The sequence below is a fragment of the Pseudorasbora parva genome, chromosome 7, assembly GCF_024679245.1.
Source record: "Pseudorasbora parva isolate DD20220531a chromosome 7, ASM2467924v1, whole genome shotgun sequence".
Lineage (NCBI taxonomy): Eukaryota > Metazoa > Chordata > Actinopteri > Cypriniformes > Gobionidae > Pseudorasbora > Pseudorasbora parva.
Genome location: NC_090178.1, coordinates 44,916,722 through 44,933,011, shown reverse-complemented (window position 1 = coordinate 44,933,011; position 16,290 = coordinate 44,916,722).

The window sequence follows — 16,290 nt, the reverse complement described above, 5'->3', positions numbered from 1 at the left end:
CTCAGAACAGTTTTTAATGGACAGGTTATGGAGTCAGTCACATCATATCTCGGCTTTGAGAGAATTACACTGCGGTCTGAAGTTATCCTCTGGTGAACATCATACAAGTTTCGGCATTACGGTGGAAATGGGATAACAGAGGCTGGTTGATTATATTTGAATAACTTCTAAATTTTTTAATTTTTACTTCTAAGATGTGTACGAGATTAAATGTAGGGTATACAGCATGTATTAAAAACTATATAAAATATGCAGTACTGTAAAATATGATCGAAAATAAAGGAATTATCATGCAAACACTGGTTGTGTGGAGTATTTTTTTTTTTAAATAATTAAGGATTAAGTTAATCCGTAAACATTTATTAATGTGTCTAATATTATAGTAAAAAAGGAATCAAAGCATTATGGTGGATTAAATAAACAATCAAATTTGCTGGGTAAAATTAACCCAACATGTGTTCTGTCCTATATTTACCCAGCACTTGGGCCAAGGCCCAATTTGGTTTGTTTTTAACCCAGTGATTTTTTTTTTAGAGTGCACATGATTTTTTTGGCAAAATTATTTTTAGGACTAGAGCCGGTCTGGCTAGGGCATACTGGTCAAACTTTGTACAATGCAATAAATATGTATTAATCTTTTGATCACTGTCACTCCTTCACTCACACATTGTACATTACGTAATGCATTACCACTGGACTGAATTGATTTTTGTGTGCTCCTTTCTCAGGGTGAATTATTTTGGTCCTCAACACTCACGCTTGAAATGAAACAGAAACAATGAGTCCTGTCAGCAGATTTCCAGCAATTCAGGTCTTCTTAAATAATATATTGAATTTTTCACCCCATAACCTGCCCATCCCTTCTGTAGATTCACAGCTGCAGCACATACACATACATTAGAGAAACTCTCTTCATTCAAGCATTGCCTTAATTACCAATAAAATGTTCTCATGTAAAGTCACTTGGCAAGCACTCTTACCCACATCTAGTGGCTCTGAAGCAAATGGGAAGCAGGAAAAAAGCTGAGCTGCTGCCTTTTGTTCCACACAAACGTCTCTGACTGGCCATTAACGCATGTTTCCGGGGCCTCCAAAAACAGGGGGCCCCTTTCCATTGGAGCCCCTCTTTCTGCAGGACTGCATCCAGCATTTCTGGGTCACTCACGTGCTCCTTTTCTCTGCCCTGCTACCCCACGGAGAATATAACAATGGGAAGCAAATCAAAACTTGATTTGATACTAATCCGTCTAATTGGGGAGCCAAATCCCAAGGTAGAAGGTGGCTTTGATCTGGGAAAAGGGGCGGGTGGAGGTGGGGGTGGGCTAAAGATTAGCAGAGGCTTAGCTGCTTTAGTGCAGTACAGAGAGAGTTGGGTTTTTCCAAATTTCTTCTCTTTCCTGCTGTTCTGCTCTTAGTCTTTATTTCTCCACATTAAAAAAATTATCTGTGAGAGTGACGGTAACACACGTAAAACTAATATAATGCAATAAACAATAACTTAACACCATAATATGGCACATAAAACAACAGAAACAATATTTTTCAGACAAAATACCATCACATGTAAATTGTAATGTAAGGAACTGGGAGAATATTAATCTATAGATATTCAATTTAAATTATCCACTGATTAGGCATCACATTATGACCACCTTCCTAATATTGTGTTGGTCTCCCTTTTGCTGCCAAAACAGCCCTGACCCGTCGAGGCATGGACTCCACTAGACCCCTGAAGGTGTGCGGGGGTATCTGACACCAAGATGTTAGCAGCAGATACTTTAAGTCCTGTAAGCTGCGAGGTGGAGCCTCCATGGATCGGACTTGTTTGTTCAGCTCATCCAACAGGTGCTCATTTGATTGAGATCTGGGGAATTTGGAGGCCAAGACAACGCTTCAGACTCATTGTTGTGCTCCTCAAACCATTTCTGAACTATTTTTGTATTGTGGCAGGAGCATTATCCTGCTGAAAGAGCCACGATACCAGGGAATACCATTGACCTGGCCACCTTCTTCCATTGCTCCGTGGTCCAGTTCTGATGCTCACTTGTCTACTTTTGCTGCTTTCTTCAGTGGACAGGGGTCAGCATGGGCACCCTGACTGCTCTGCGGCTATGCAGCCCCATAAACAACAAAAGTGCGATGCACTGTGACAGTTATTCAGTATATTCTGACACCTTTCTATCAGAATCAGCATTAACTTCTTGAGCAATCTGATCTACAGTAGCTCATCTGTTTTATCGGACCACACGGGCCAGCCTTCGCTCCCCACGTGCATCAATGAGCGTTAGCCGCCCATGACCCTGTGGCCGGATCACCACTGTTCCTTCCATGGAGCACTTTTGATAGATACTGACCACTGCAGACCGGGAACAGCCCACAAGAGCTGCAGTTTTGGAGATGCTCTGACCCAGTCGTCTAGCCGTCACAATTTGGCCCTTGTCAAACTTGTTCAAATCCTTGCGCTTTCCCATTTTTCATCCTTCTAAAGGCCAAAGTATACTTGACCTTTTTACGCATCCGCAAGGGTGTGACACAAATTTCGTCATGAGAAGGGTATGCATGTACTGAACGGGCACCACTGGATTTTTGGAACCGTGCATACATTTTTTTTGCAGCATTTACATGGGTTGTAACTTGTGGTGAGACATTGCTCAAAACTGTGCATGCGTCAAATGCTTCTGTACGTGTACAAGTCACAGGAAGTATAATTTGCAAGGTTGTGTGTATACTCGTGTACGTATAAAAAAAACAAGTACACCCTTGGATTTACACAGAAATTTTGAGGACAAAATGTTCACAAAATGTTTTTACATTATGTGTGTTTTTACTTCCAAAGTCTGTATGATTAACAGTATTTTACTGTAAAATTACTTACAGTTTTTGAGTAAGTTTAATTAAAAAAGCAATATTAATATAATAATAAAAAGCTTAATTCAGTAACATTAGGCAGTTTTGATTTACACTCACCTAAAGGATTATTAGGAACACCTGTTCAATTCCTCATTAATGCAATTATCTAATTAACCAATCACATGGCAGTTGAGTCAATGCATTTAGGGGTGTGGTCCTGGTCAAGACAATCTCCTGAACTCCAAACTGAATGTCAGAATGGGAAAGAAAGGTGATTTAAGCAATTTTGAGCGTGGCATGGTTGTTGGTGCCAGACGGGCCGGTCTGAGTATTTCACAATCTGCTCAGTTACTGGGATTTTCACGCACAACCATTTCTAGGGTTTACAAAGAATGGTGTGAAAAGGGAAAAACATCCAGTATGCAGCAGTCCTGTGGGTGAAAATGCCTTGTTGATGCTAAAGGTCAGAGGAGAATGGGCCGGCTGATTCAAGCTGATAGAAGAGCAACTTTGACTGAAATAACCACTCGTTACAACCGAGGTATGCAGCAAAGCATTTGTGAAGCCACAACACGCACAACCTTGAGGCGGATGGGCTACAACAGCGGAAGACCCCACCGTGTGCCACTCATCTCCATTACAAATAGGAAAAAGAGGCTACAATTTGCACAAGCTCACCAAAAATTGGACAGTTGAAGACTGGAAAAATGTTGCCTGGTCTGATGAGTCTCGATTTCTGTTGAGACATTGAGATGGTAGAGTCAGAATTTGGCGTAAACAGAATGAGAACATGGATCCATCATGCCTTGTTACCACTGTGCAGGCTGGTGGTGGTGGTGTAATGGTGTGGGGGAGGTTCACACTTTAGGCCCCTTAGTGCCAATTGGGCACTGTTTAAATTCTACGGCTTACCTGAGCATTGTTTCTGACCAGAAACTAAACTGACTTTCAGATGATGCATAATAGCGCTCCCTACCATATAACAGTGAAAAAAACAAAGAGCTGGAAATTTCTATCAATGACAGAGAAAGGTTTTTACAGTTTTTTTAAACATTCCAAACTTTTTTGTTCCTGTTAGATATAGATTTTCCACTCTGTAAAACACCCTGCTGTATGTTGAGCTACCACTTTTACTAATTGAATTTAACTGTCTGCCATTTGGCTGATTTATTCCTTGGCTTACAAATTCAAACAAAAAGTAATTTAAAAAAAAACTGCATGTATTGAAGATACGTCCCCAGTAAAGTAGACACAAGTTTACAGCTTCACACAGAAATGTCTCATGGCTTGTTTCTTGCAGACGATGAGTGGTGTCTAGACTAGAGACCACAGCACATCACTCTGCCACCTTCCTCAGCTCCAATGGCAGGGCTTGAGGAGAGCAGTAGTGCCCCCTGTCTGCCAAAGGCATGCCATTCAATATTCATGTGCTCTACAGTGCAAGGTGCCCTGTTTCAACAGAAGTATCAACAGATAAAAACTGATGGACACAACTCCATCAGATAAAATGCATAGAAAATCATACACACTGAAATCAATCAAACACACTGAAATATTTTTTAAGATTAAAGGTGCACTCAGGCGTTTACCTTTTTGCACTGGCCAGTCCACCTGTTATACTCCTTGATATTGCAAACTGATATAGTATTTGTTGTCATGTTATTTTTATTTAGTATCGTAATCGTGAGTACGCTGGTTTTGATCACAAATAGTTGTGTTATTGTATCACTATGTTATTCTTCTACTTATTTATAGAGGTTAATGAATCAGAAGGCTTGTACATTCAAATGATATAGCGTACTTCCAAGTTGAAAAGAAAACGGTGGATATGACAGTGAATTTGAGCATCATACTGACACCTATTGGTATGGATGATGTCTCACTCAAAAGTTTTAACCAAAGTATTTTTTTGTAAACCATGACTGTTAATCCATTGATGACTAACTATCCAATAACAGGAGTTATAGCTTGTTTGTTTGATCTTAATGTCAGGCAATAGGCAGTGAGCATGTGAAATAAAACTGCTTTTATTAGGCTAATGATATGGGTTTTCTAATGTCTCATTTTTAACATTTAAAACAGTTCATTTCTTTATGTATACAACTTTTAAAGAGTGGAAAAGTGGATAGTGATTCAATTAATAGATTTACAGATCCACTAGTGTGATTAAGGCATACGTTGCTTACAGACAGGTGTGTGTGTGTGTGTGTGTGTGTGTGTGTGTGTGTGTGTGTGTGTGTGTGCGTGCGCGTGCGTGCGTGCGTGTGTGCGTGTGTGTGTTAGAAGTGAATTGGAAAAAAAAGGACAGGATGAGATTTAGCCTCTTAAAATGACCTTAAACTCGAAAAGGTTGGCCACTACAACATCTCAGCTTGGTATGTCCATAAAAGCTGACCACTTTTCCCATGCTCTCTATTTATCTTGGGCTCTAAGTGTTTAGTTAAGCATAGAGGGCATGTGTGGTAACTGGTACGGACTGCCTGTGTGTGGGTAAGAGCTAATCTACCGCTTATCTTATGTTGTCTTTTGAGCTCAATGGAGGCTAACGTTATGGCACCAGCTGCCCCACCATTAACTTCTTTATGCGGGACAGCTTAATACCTCCTAAGTGAGAGTTCCTGCTTTGTAAATCCCCCTTGTGTGCTTTCTGGAGATGATCTGAGGCCAAGTCGACTAGTGAAACGGCTAGTCAAGACAGTCTGTCTTCAGAGTTGGCGCTCGAGAGTTGGGGAAGAGACACAAGTTAAAGAAAGAGAGAAGAGTCCTGTCTTTTTGGTGTTTTTAAATACATTCAACGCCTTGGAATGTCCTATGGGAATGTATGGGAGATTTCCATGGACAGCAAGATTGCCAGTAAAACATGCTTATCTTAAAGTGGTAAAAGTGATTGAAATCCTAGAAGGGCTCAAATTAATTGTAAAAAAAAAAAAACCTTTTTATTTGATTGTAAAACTCTAAAATATATTGCTATGTGTATTTTTTATGCAAGTTCACTGGAAAACCTGTGAGGTGTTTTTGTTTGTGCATTTTTCCTGACACTTTTAAAGTGAAATGCCCAGTGAGTGGTGCTAAAAGCATGATCAGTTTTATACAAAAGAGATGAACATGAATTTGGCTATGTTTTATTATGTTGGTGGTTGTACGAATCATGGCAGTTCAAAAATTAGATGTCTGGTGAGTGGTACTAAAAAGTGTCCCATGTCTGTCTTGTTCAGCACATGTGAGGCTTGTTCGACTTCACCCAGCGATGCGCAGACTGATCTGCGGCAGACTTGAAGCAGTGCATGCCAGTTAGAAATTTTGTCTGACTTGAGACAGCGCCGATGGCACGTGACTGTGACGTATGTCAACAAAGTACCGCGAGAGCGATTCGAGACCAGCTGGCTGATGCAGCCGCTGCAGATTCTCAAGGGTGGCTGCAGAAGAATGCACAAGCTCTGATGACGACACAGCTGATCCACGATTGGCTGGATTCACCGCATGACAGTGATCACGTGCGTTTCCTGTTTATTCTAAAACCTTATGTTACGCTAATGTTCTCAGATCATTTATTTATAACAGTAAAACCTCTTTTCATGTAGTCGCGATGTTATATTGTCATGTTTATCAAATTGATAAAAGCCATTGACAACACTTCATTGATAGGGTTGAAAATGTCATTTGAAACATCTGTGTATTTGAGAAATTTTGCATTTATTTAACTTCAGCTGTGATAAAGTTTGCAAACACAGCGCAAGCGTCACTGCGGGAAGCTACTCGGCTACTCTCGCCGATCACATGCATCCAGCCGCAGCCGATGACGAACACACCTGTGCTGTTTTTGTTATTTTCAAGCATGTTCTTTGGTTTGTCATGCTTACATTATGTCTCTGGTCTGTTGTCCTGACCCCGTCCCTCTTGTTATCTTATTACTGATTATTTGCCCCACCTGTTCTCCCTCATCACCTGCCTGATTTGTCACCCTTTTTAATCCTCTCGTGTCTGCAGTCCTGTGCTGGATCTGTGGTTTACATGATGGTCCCTGTTTGGATGTTCTGCTCCCTGTCATGTTTCCTGTTTAATCATTTTGATTTTAACAAAAATAGAATAAACAGGAGGAGCTTGGGATGGATATTGGAGGGTAATTAGCTCCTGAGCAACATAATAAAGCTTCTGATAATACTGAATGGACCTAATATATAGGGATGCTGTGATAGGTGTTGTATTCCTATAGGCAGACGTGGATCAGCTGAGAGTCAGCTGATGCAAACTTGACTGCCGTGACCTGCCAGAACTAATGCTATGTGAGTGCTATACACACCACAAGTGCAGTGCTGTACCAGGTGAGATACAGAGCACAATTTACTACATCAGAAAAGTCAAACATATGGATTTAATGTAAATGTCAAACTGTTTTAGTTTACAAATCATGCACTATCGTAAAATTGTTTTGAGCTCATAATATTGTATTTTGTGTAAAACCATGCAAAAATAAGTCTTTATGATTTGATATTCTGGTCAAAATACCAAGCTTGGAGACCTCTACTTGGACAGCACACTAAATATGCAAACTCTCTATATGATTATTTGTAAGTGTAAGATCATGAATAGCTGTATAGGTACGTTTTTCCAGTGCCTATGTTGGTATTTTTAGACAATTTCATTTAGATCAATTCCATTTTTCCATTCCATTAAAGAAGAGCAAAAGCGTATATTATAAAATGCCAGGTGTCAACAGTTGCTCAGGCAGGATTGGACAGTCTTAGTGAGGGGTCAATTTACTCTCAGAGCAAAGACATTTCAAAAGTGAAATGAACAGGTGGGCTGTTGCAAAAAAATACTGTGGCAGTTTTTCTGTCTCTTTTCCTGTGGTTCCTGCCAAGCATGGCTCTCTTCCCTGAAGGGGGTAGATAAGCTGCATGCATGGTGACAACCCTGCCTTTATATTTGTTTGTTGTCCACATGTCTAGGGGTGCAAGATGCACTGTGCACACGGTCAGCTTCCCATACCAAAATACATACAAGTCAGTCCAAAACATCAGATTGTGAATTGAAAAAAAAAAAAAAAAATACAGTTAAACAGTGATCCATGACGACCACATCTGAAATGTGTTTGGTTTGGTAATTATCTTTATAGACTACACATTTTCTTTTTTACCTTCACTTTTTTCTCAATTACACACATATTCACAAAATAGAGACCTTAAGTGCAGAAGGAAACCATATAGTTCGATAAGCTGAAAGCTCAATGGACCTTGTCACACCTAAACTCTGCCAGATGTGAGTTTGAAGAGATGTGGGAAGAAAGTGAGCGAACAAACCAGTCAGGCCCGGGTTCAGGGGCTAAACGACTAGAGCTGATTTCAAGGTAGGTGGGCTTTCCTCTCTGTGTAGTTCACAGGGGGACAAGAACCAGGTGTGTAAGAATGTGACTGGTTCCCTTAGTACGACACAATGGACTAAACTACCCAGTAACCTAACGAAAGAAGCTTTCTCCGAATAAAAAGGAAAAACATGGAAGTTTGGAGACAGAAAAAAGAAAATAATCTGAAAGTATTGTGATATCAGATGGATCCACGGCAGCTGTTTACATTGCTCTATGTCCTGAAGCAAGAAAGGAGTGTACTGTGGGAACAAGACCTTAAAGAAGATAGAGACAGAGGGAGAGGCAGATCAGCACCAGACCAACACAGGAAGAATCACATGACCTGAAGGCCTCCAGAGATCTCTCCCCCAATTCACACACATCGCATTTGACGCACAACAGCAAAGCTCCCCTTACGCGGACGTAGACACAGCTGCAGAGAACCTTCAAGCTCTAGAGATGATCGAGTCAACAGAAACCCTGACGTCTAAATGGCTACATACACACGTCAAATTTGAATGATCTGCAGAGTTCTTATAACTTAGCACTGTTAAACATACGATCTTCCTCCAAGTCTACACTTCAATAATAATGCTGCTTTGAGTGCCGGGTAGAAGTTGCACAGACTTGGCAAACGTTTGAATCTAGGGCGCATATCAGCCACAAAGTGCTGAAACCTAAAATAATAAATGGGACACCCTAATCTTATGGACTTAAAGGACACGCTGCAACCAATGTAAGAACACGACCGAAAGTGAGCATGAAGTATGCCATTTGGGGCAGGGCCTTAGAATTTTGTGACAAAGTTTGTAACATATCTTAAGCTAGAAAATGGGCTCAAACTAACTACTGGTTTCCTATGCTTTCATGCTATCTTTAAATATATAAAACATTATTGACTAGTAGTGACTGATATACTGATCAGGTCAATTATTTGTGATACTTGGCTTTGGCTAATAACTGCAAACTTATGAAAATTCAAATGATGTTGTAGCCTGGATGCCAGCCGAACTTTGCCCCGCCCACAACATTTTTAGGTCGGGCAGTTCGGTCTGGCATCGCTCCACAGAGGAGTAATTCTCCCCGAACAGAAACTGTACGGACCAATGAAATCATCAGGGTGGGCTTTAGATGATGATGGACAGATGATCAACGGTAACATAATCATGCACGTCATCAAAGGGGCTTGGATTATATTTTTTCGAATCCTAAACGGAGAGCTTGTTTGTATCTGCATCACCTTCACAATTTCTCTCAGAAATGATCATGTTGGTTAAGTACTGTGTGTATCATTAAATCATTTTATTTTTTTACAACACCGGCAAAGATCGTGTATTCCAGCCTGATTCCAGCGTGCGTGCAGACAGGGTTGCCAAGTTTTACAACAAAACCCGCCAACTACTAGCCCTAAACAATAGCTCCTCGGGGGGTTCTCCGGGGAAAAAATGGTGTTTTCGTGAGTAAAATGTGTGTTATTTTGGCAAGGTTGCCTGCTAAATTTCGCACTAATGGGTCAATATATCACATAATAGTCGCTCCAACCTGTTTTCCGACATAGAAAACAATCTGCAGGGAAAAAAACGCGGACTTGGCAATGCAGTGCAGTTGAGCTCTGTTGACATTTGACAATACGTTGTTTCATTGCTCTGATTGGTTGTAGGTCTATCCAATTGATGTCTTTCCTGGTTCGGTTGAAACACGCCCCATAATCACAGCCCAATGGAGCAGTTTCAGACTCATATTCTGACTAGAATTAAGTATGACCACGTCAGGCTAATGATCTTGCACATAAAAAGCAACTAATCCCCATGTTGCCAGATAGGCGGATTTAAATTAGATTGTACAGGCAAATATGGGCAAAAATATGGGCTGTTTTGGGATAAGTGTGGCAGTTTTCAAAAATCTAAATTGTCTAATTGCCTAGTAAACAACACATTGCTTAATAAACAAGTGTTAATGTACTTTATAAAATCACTCATCAGGACACACAAGCAAGCATTTTTAACCAATCAGCGATCAGCAGGCAGACCCGCTCATTCATGACTGACAGGTTTTAAGCGCAATAACTAATAATAATCGCTATATCACTATATTCAAGTGATCGCTAAGACAAACTGGCAAAAATATAGAGTAAGTTGGGCCCCACTTTATATTAGGTGGCCTTAAGTACTATGTACTTACATCAAAAAAGTACAATATACTTACTGTATTCAAATTGTACTACAAAGCAATTTGCTGATATTGAGGTGAGATACGGGTAGAGTTAGGGACAGGTGTGGTGGTGTGGGTCAGTTTAAGGGTAAAGTTAGAGACAGGTGTGAGTCAGTTTAAGGGTAAAGTTAGGGACAGGTGTGGTGGTGTGGGTCAGTTTAAGGGTAGAGTTAGGGACAGGTGTGGTGGTGTGGGTCAGTTTAAGGGTAGAGTTAGGGACAGGTGTGGTGGTGTGGGTCAGTGTAAGGGTAGAGTTAGGGTCAGGTGTGGTGGTGTGGGTCAGTGTAAGGGTAGAGTTAGGGTCAGGTGTGGTGGTGTGGGTCAGTTTAAGGGTAGAGTTAGGGTCAGGTGTGGTGGTGTGGGTCAGTCTAAGGGTAGAGTTAGGGTCAGGTGTGGTGGTGTGGGTCAGTTTAAGGGTAGAGTTAGGGACAGGTGTGGTGGTGTGGGTCAGTATAAGGGTAGAGTTAGGGACAGGTGTGGTGGTGTGGGTCAGTTTAAGGGTAAAGTTAGGGACAGGTGTGGTGGTGTGGGTCAGTTTAAGGGTTAAGTTAGGGACAGGTGTGGTGGTGTGTGTCAGTTTAAGGGTAAAGTTGGGACAGGTGTGGTGGTGTGGGTCAGTTTAAGGGTAGAGTTAGGGTCAGGTGTGGTGGTGTGGGTCAGTTTAAGGGTAGAGTTAGGGACAGGTGTGGTGGTGTGGGTCAGTTTAAGGGTAGGGTTAGGGACAGGTGTGGTGAGATGGGTCAGTTTAAGGGTAAAGTTAGGGACAGGTGTGGTGGTGTGGGTCAGTTTAAGGGTAGAGTTAGGGACAGGTGTGGTGGTGTGGGTCAGTTTAAGGGTAAAGTTAGAGACAGGTGTGGGTCAGTTTAAGGGTAAAGTTAGGGACAGGTGTGGTGGTGTGGGTCAGTTTAAGGGTAGAGTTAGGGACAGGTGTGGTGGTGTGGGTCAGTTTAAGGGTAAAGTTAGGGACAGGTGTGGTGGTGTGGGTCAGTTTAAGGGTAAAGTTAGAGACAGGTGTGGTGGTGGGGGTCAGTTTAAGGGTAAAGCTAGGGTCAGGTGTGGAGGTGTGGGTCAGTTTAAGAGTAAAGTTAGGGTCAGGTGTGGTGGTGTGGGTCAGTTTAAGGGTAGAGTTAGGGACAGGTGTGGTGGTGTGGGTCAGTTTAAGGGTAAAGTTGGGACAGGTGTGGTGGTGTGGGTCAGTTTAAGGGTAGAGTTAGGGTCAGGTGTGGTGGTGTGGGTCAGTTTAAGGGTAGAGTTAGGGTCAGGTGTGGTGGTGTGGGTCAGTTTAAGGGTAAAGTTGGGACAGGTGTGGTGGTGTGGGTCAGTTTAAGGGTAAAGTTAGGGACAGGTGTGGTGGTGTGGGTCAGTTTAAGGGTAGAGTTAGGGACAGGTGTGGTGGTGTGGGTCAGTTTAAGGGTAGAGTTAGGGTCAGGTGTGGTGGTGTGGGTCAGTTTAAGGGTAGAGTTAGGGTCAGGTGTGGTGGTGTGGGTCAGTTTAAGGGTAGAGTTAGGGTCAGGTGTGGTGGTGTGGGTCAGTGTAAGGGTAGAGTTAGGGTCAGGTGTGGTGGTGTGGGTCAGTTTAAGGGTAGAGTTAGGGTCAGGTGTGGTGGTGTGGGTCAGTCTAAGGGTAGAGTTAGGGTCAGGTGTGGTGGTGTGGGTCAGTTTAAGGGTAGAGTTAGGGACAGGTGTGGTGGTGTGGGTCAGTATAAGGGTAGAGTTAGGGACAGGTGTGGTGGTGTGGGTCAGTTTAAGGGTAAAGTTAGGGACAGGTGTGGTGGTGTGGGTCAGTTTAAGGGTTAAGTTAGGGACAGGTGTGGTGGTGTGTGTCAGTTTAAGGGTAAAGTTGGGACAGGTGTGGTGGTGTGGGTCAGTTTAAGGGTAGAGTTAGGGTCAGGTGTGGTGGTGTGGGTCAGTTTAAGGGTAGAGTTAGGGACAGGTGTGGTGGTGTGGGTCAGTTTAAGGGTAGGGTTAGGGACAGGTGTGGTGAGATGGGTCAGTTTAAGGGTAAAGTTAGGGACAGGTGTGGTGGTGTGGGTCAGTTTAAGGGTAGAGTTAGGGACAGGTGTGGTGGTGTGGGTCAGTTTAAGGGTAGAGTTAGGGTCAGGTGTGGTGGTGTGGGTCAGTTTAAGGGTAAAGTTGGGACAGGTGTGGTGGTGTGGGTCAGTTTAAGGGTAGAGTTAGGGTCAGGTGTGGTGGTGTGGGTCAGTTTAAGGGTAGAGTTAGGGACAGGTGTGGTGGTGTGGGTCAGTTTAAGGGTAGGGTTAGGGACAGGTGTGGTGAGATGGGTCAGTTTAAGGGTAAAGTTAGGGACAGGTGTGGTGATGTGGGTCAGTTTAAGGGTAGAGTTAGGGACAGGTGTGGTGGTGTGGGTCAGTTTAAGGGTAGAGTTAGGGACAGGTGTGGTGGTGTGGGTCAGTTTAAGGGTAGAGTTAGGGTCAGGTGTGGTGGTGTGGGTCAGTTTAAGGGTAGAGTTAGGGTCAGGTGTGGTGGTGTGGGTCAGTTTAAGGGTAGAGTTAGGGTCAGGTGTGGTGGTGTGGGTCAGTTTAAGGGTAGAGTTAGGGACAGGTGTGGTGGTGTGGGTCAGTTTAAGGGTAGAGTTAGGGACAGGTGTGGTGGTGTGGGTCAGTTTAAGGGTAGAGTTAGGGACAGGTGTGGTGGTGTGGGTCAGTTTAAGGGTAAAGTTAGGGAGAGGTGTGGTGGTGTGGGTCAGTTTAAAGGTAGAGTTAGGGACAGGTGTGGTGGTGTGGGTCAGTTTAAGGGTAGAGTTAGGGTCAGGTGTGGTGGTGTGGGTCAGTTTAAGGGTAGAGTTAGGGTCAGGTGTGGGTCACTTTAAGGGTAGAGTTAGGGTCAGGTGTGGTGGTGTGGGTCAGTTTAAGGGTAAAGTTGGGACAGGTGAGGTGGTGTGGGTCAGTTTAAGGGTAAAGTTAGGGACAGGTGTGGTGGTGTGGGTCAGTTTAAGGGTAGAGTTGGGGTCAGGTGTGGTGAGATGGGTCAGTTTAAGGGTAGGGTTAGGGACAGGTGTGGTGGTGTGGGTACTTTAAGGGTAGAGTTAGGGTCAGGTGTGGTGGTGTGGGTCAGTTTAAGGGTAGAGTTAGGGTCAGGTGTGGTGGTGTGGGTCAGTTTAAGGGTAGGGTTAGGGTCAGGTGTGGTGGTGTGGGTCAGTATAAGGGTAGAGTTAGGGACAGGTGTGGTGGTGTGGGTCAGTTTAAGGGTAGGGTTAGGGACAGGTGTGGTGAGATGGGTCAGTTTAAGGGTAGAGTTAGGGACTGGTGTGGTGGTGTGGGTCAGTGTAAGGGTAGGGTTAGGGACGGGTGTGGTGGTGTGGGTCAGTTTAAGGGTAGAGTTAGGGTCAGGTGTGGTGGTGTGGGTCAGTTTAAGGGTAGAGTTAGGGACAGGTGTTGTGGTGTGGGTCAGTTTAAGGGTAGGGTTAGGGTCAGGTGTGGTGGTGTGGGTCAGTTTAAGGGTAGAGTTAGGGTCAGGTGTGGTGGTGTGGGTCAGTTTAAGGGTAGAGTTAGGGACATGTGTGGTGGTGTGGGTCAGTTTAAGGGTAGAGTTAGGGACAGGTGTGGTGGTGTGGGTTAGTTTAAGGGTAGAGTTAGGGACAGGTGTGGTGGTCTGGGTCAGTTTAAGGGTAGAGTTAGGGACAGGTGTGGTGGTGTGGGTCAGTTTAAGGGTAAAGTTAGGGAGAGGTGTGGTGGTGTGGGTCAGTTTAAAGGTAGAGTTAGGGACAGGTGTGGTGGTGTGGGTCAGTTTAAGGGTAGAGTTAGGGTCAGGTGTGGTGGTGTGGGTCAGTTTAAGGGTAGAGTTAGGGTCAGGTGTGGGTCACTTTAAGGGTAGAGTTAGGGTCAGGTGTGGTGGTGTGGGTCAGTTTAAGGGTAAAGTTGGGACAGGTGAGGTGGTGTGGATCAGTTTAAGGGTAAAGTTAGGGACAGGTGTGGTGGTGTGGGTCAGTTTAAGGGTAGAGTTGGGGTCAGGTGTGGTGAGATGGGTCAGTTTAAGGGTAGGGTTAGGGACAGGTGTGGTGGTGTGGGTACTTTAAGGGTAGAGTTAGGGTCAGGTGTGGTGGTGTGGGTCAGTTTAAGGGTAGGGTTAGGGTCAGGTGTGGTGGTGTGGGTCAGTATAAGGGTAGAGTTAGGGACAGGTGTGGTGGTGTGGGTCAGTTTAAGGGTAGGGTTAGGGACAGGTGTGGTGAGATGGGTCAGTTTAAGGGTAGAGTTAGGGACTGTTGTGGTGGTGTGGGTCAGTTTAAGGGTAGGGTTAGGGACGGGTGTGGTGGTGTGGGTCAGTTTAAGGGTAGAGTTAGGGTCAGGTGTGGTGGTGTGGGTCAGTTTAAGGGTAGAGTTAGGGACAGGTGTTGTGGTGTGGGTCAGTTTAAGGGTAGGGTTAGGGTCAGGTGTGGTGGTGTGGGTCAGTTTAAGGGTAGAGTTAGGGTCAGGTGTGGTGGTGTGGGTCAGTTTAAGGGTAGAGTTAGGGACAGGTGTGGTGGTGTGGGTCAGTTTAAGGGTAGAGTTAGGGACAGGTGTGGTGGTGTGGGTTAGTTTAAGGGTAGAGTTAGGGTCAGGTGTGGTGGTGTGGGTTAGTTTAAGGGTAGGGTTAGGGACAGGTGTGGTGAGATGGGTCAGTTTAAGGGTAGAGTTAGGGACAGGTGTGGTGGTGTGGGTCAGTTTAAGGGTAGGGTTAGGGACAGGTGTGGTGAGATGGCTCAGTTTAAGGGTAGAGTTAGGGTCAGGTGTGGTGGTGTGGGTCAGTTTAAGGGTAAAGTTAGGGAGAGGTGTGGTGGTGTGGGTCAGTTTAAAGGTAGAGTTAGGGACAGGTGTGGTGGTGTGGGTCAGTTTAAGGGTAGAGTTAGGGTCAGGTGTGGTGGTGTGGGTCAGTTTAAGGGTAGAGTTAGGGTCAGGTGTGGGTCACTTTAAGGGTAGAGTTAGGGTCAGGTGTGGTGGTGTGGGTCAGTTTAAGGGTAAAGTTGGGACAGGTGAGGTGGTGTGGGTCAGTTTAAGGGTAAAGTTAGGGACAGGTGTGGTGGTGTGGGTCAGTTTAAGGGTAGAGTTGGGGTCAGGTGTGGTGAGATGGGTCAGTTTAAGGGTAGGGTTAGGGACAGGTGTGGTGGTGTGGGTACTTTAAGGGTAGAGTTAGGGTCAGGTGTGGTGGTGTGGGTCAGTTTAAGGGTAGGGTTAGGGTCAGGTGTGGTGGTGTGGGTCAGTATAAGGGTAGAGTTAGGGACAGGTGTGGTGGTGTGGGTCAGTTTAAGGGTAGGGTTAGGGACAGGTGTGGTGAGATGGGTCAGTTTAAGGGTAGAGTTAGGGACTGGTGTGGTGGTGTGGGTCAGTGTAAGGGTAGGGTTAGGGACGGGTGTGGTGGTGTGGGTCAGTTTAAGGGTAGAGTTAGGGTCAGGTGTGGTGGTGTGGGTCAGTTTAAGGGTAGAGTTAGGGACAGGTGTTGTGGTGTGGGTCAGTTTAAGGGTAGGGTTAGGGTCAGGTGTGGTGGTGTGGGTCAGTTTAAGGGTAGAGTTAGGGTCAGGTGTGGTGGTGTGGGTCAGTTTAAGGGTAGAGTTAGGGACATGTGTGGTGGTGTGGGTCAGTTTAAGGGTAGAGTTAGGGACAGGTGTGGTGGTGTGGGTTAGTTTAAGGGTAGAGTTAGGGACAGGTGTGGTGGTCTGGGTCAGTTTAAGGGTAGAGTTAGGGACAGGTGTGGTGGTGTGGGTCAGTTTAAGGGTAAAGTTAGGGAGAGGTGTGGTGGTGTGGGTCAGTTTAAAGGTAGAGTTAGGGACAGGTGTGGTGGTGTGGGTCAGTTTAAGGGTAGAGTTAGGGTCAGGTGTGGTGGTGTGGGTCAGTTTAAGGGTAGAGTTAGGGTCAGGTGTGGGTCACTTTAAGGGTAGAGTTAGGGTCAGGT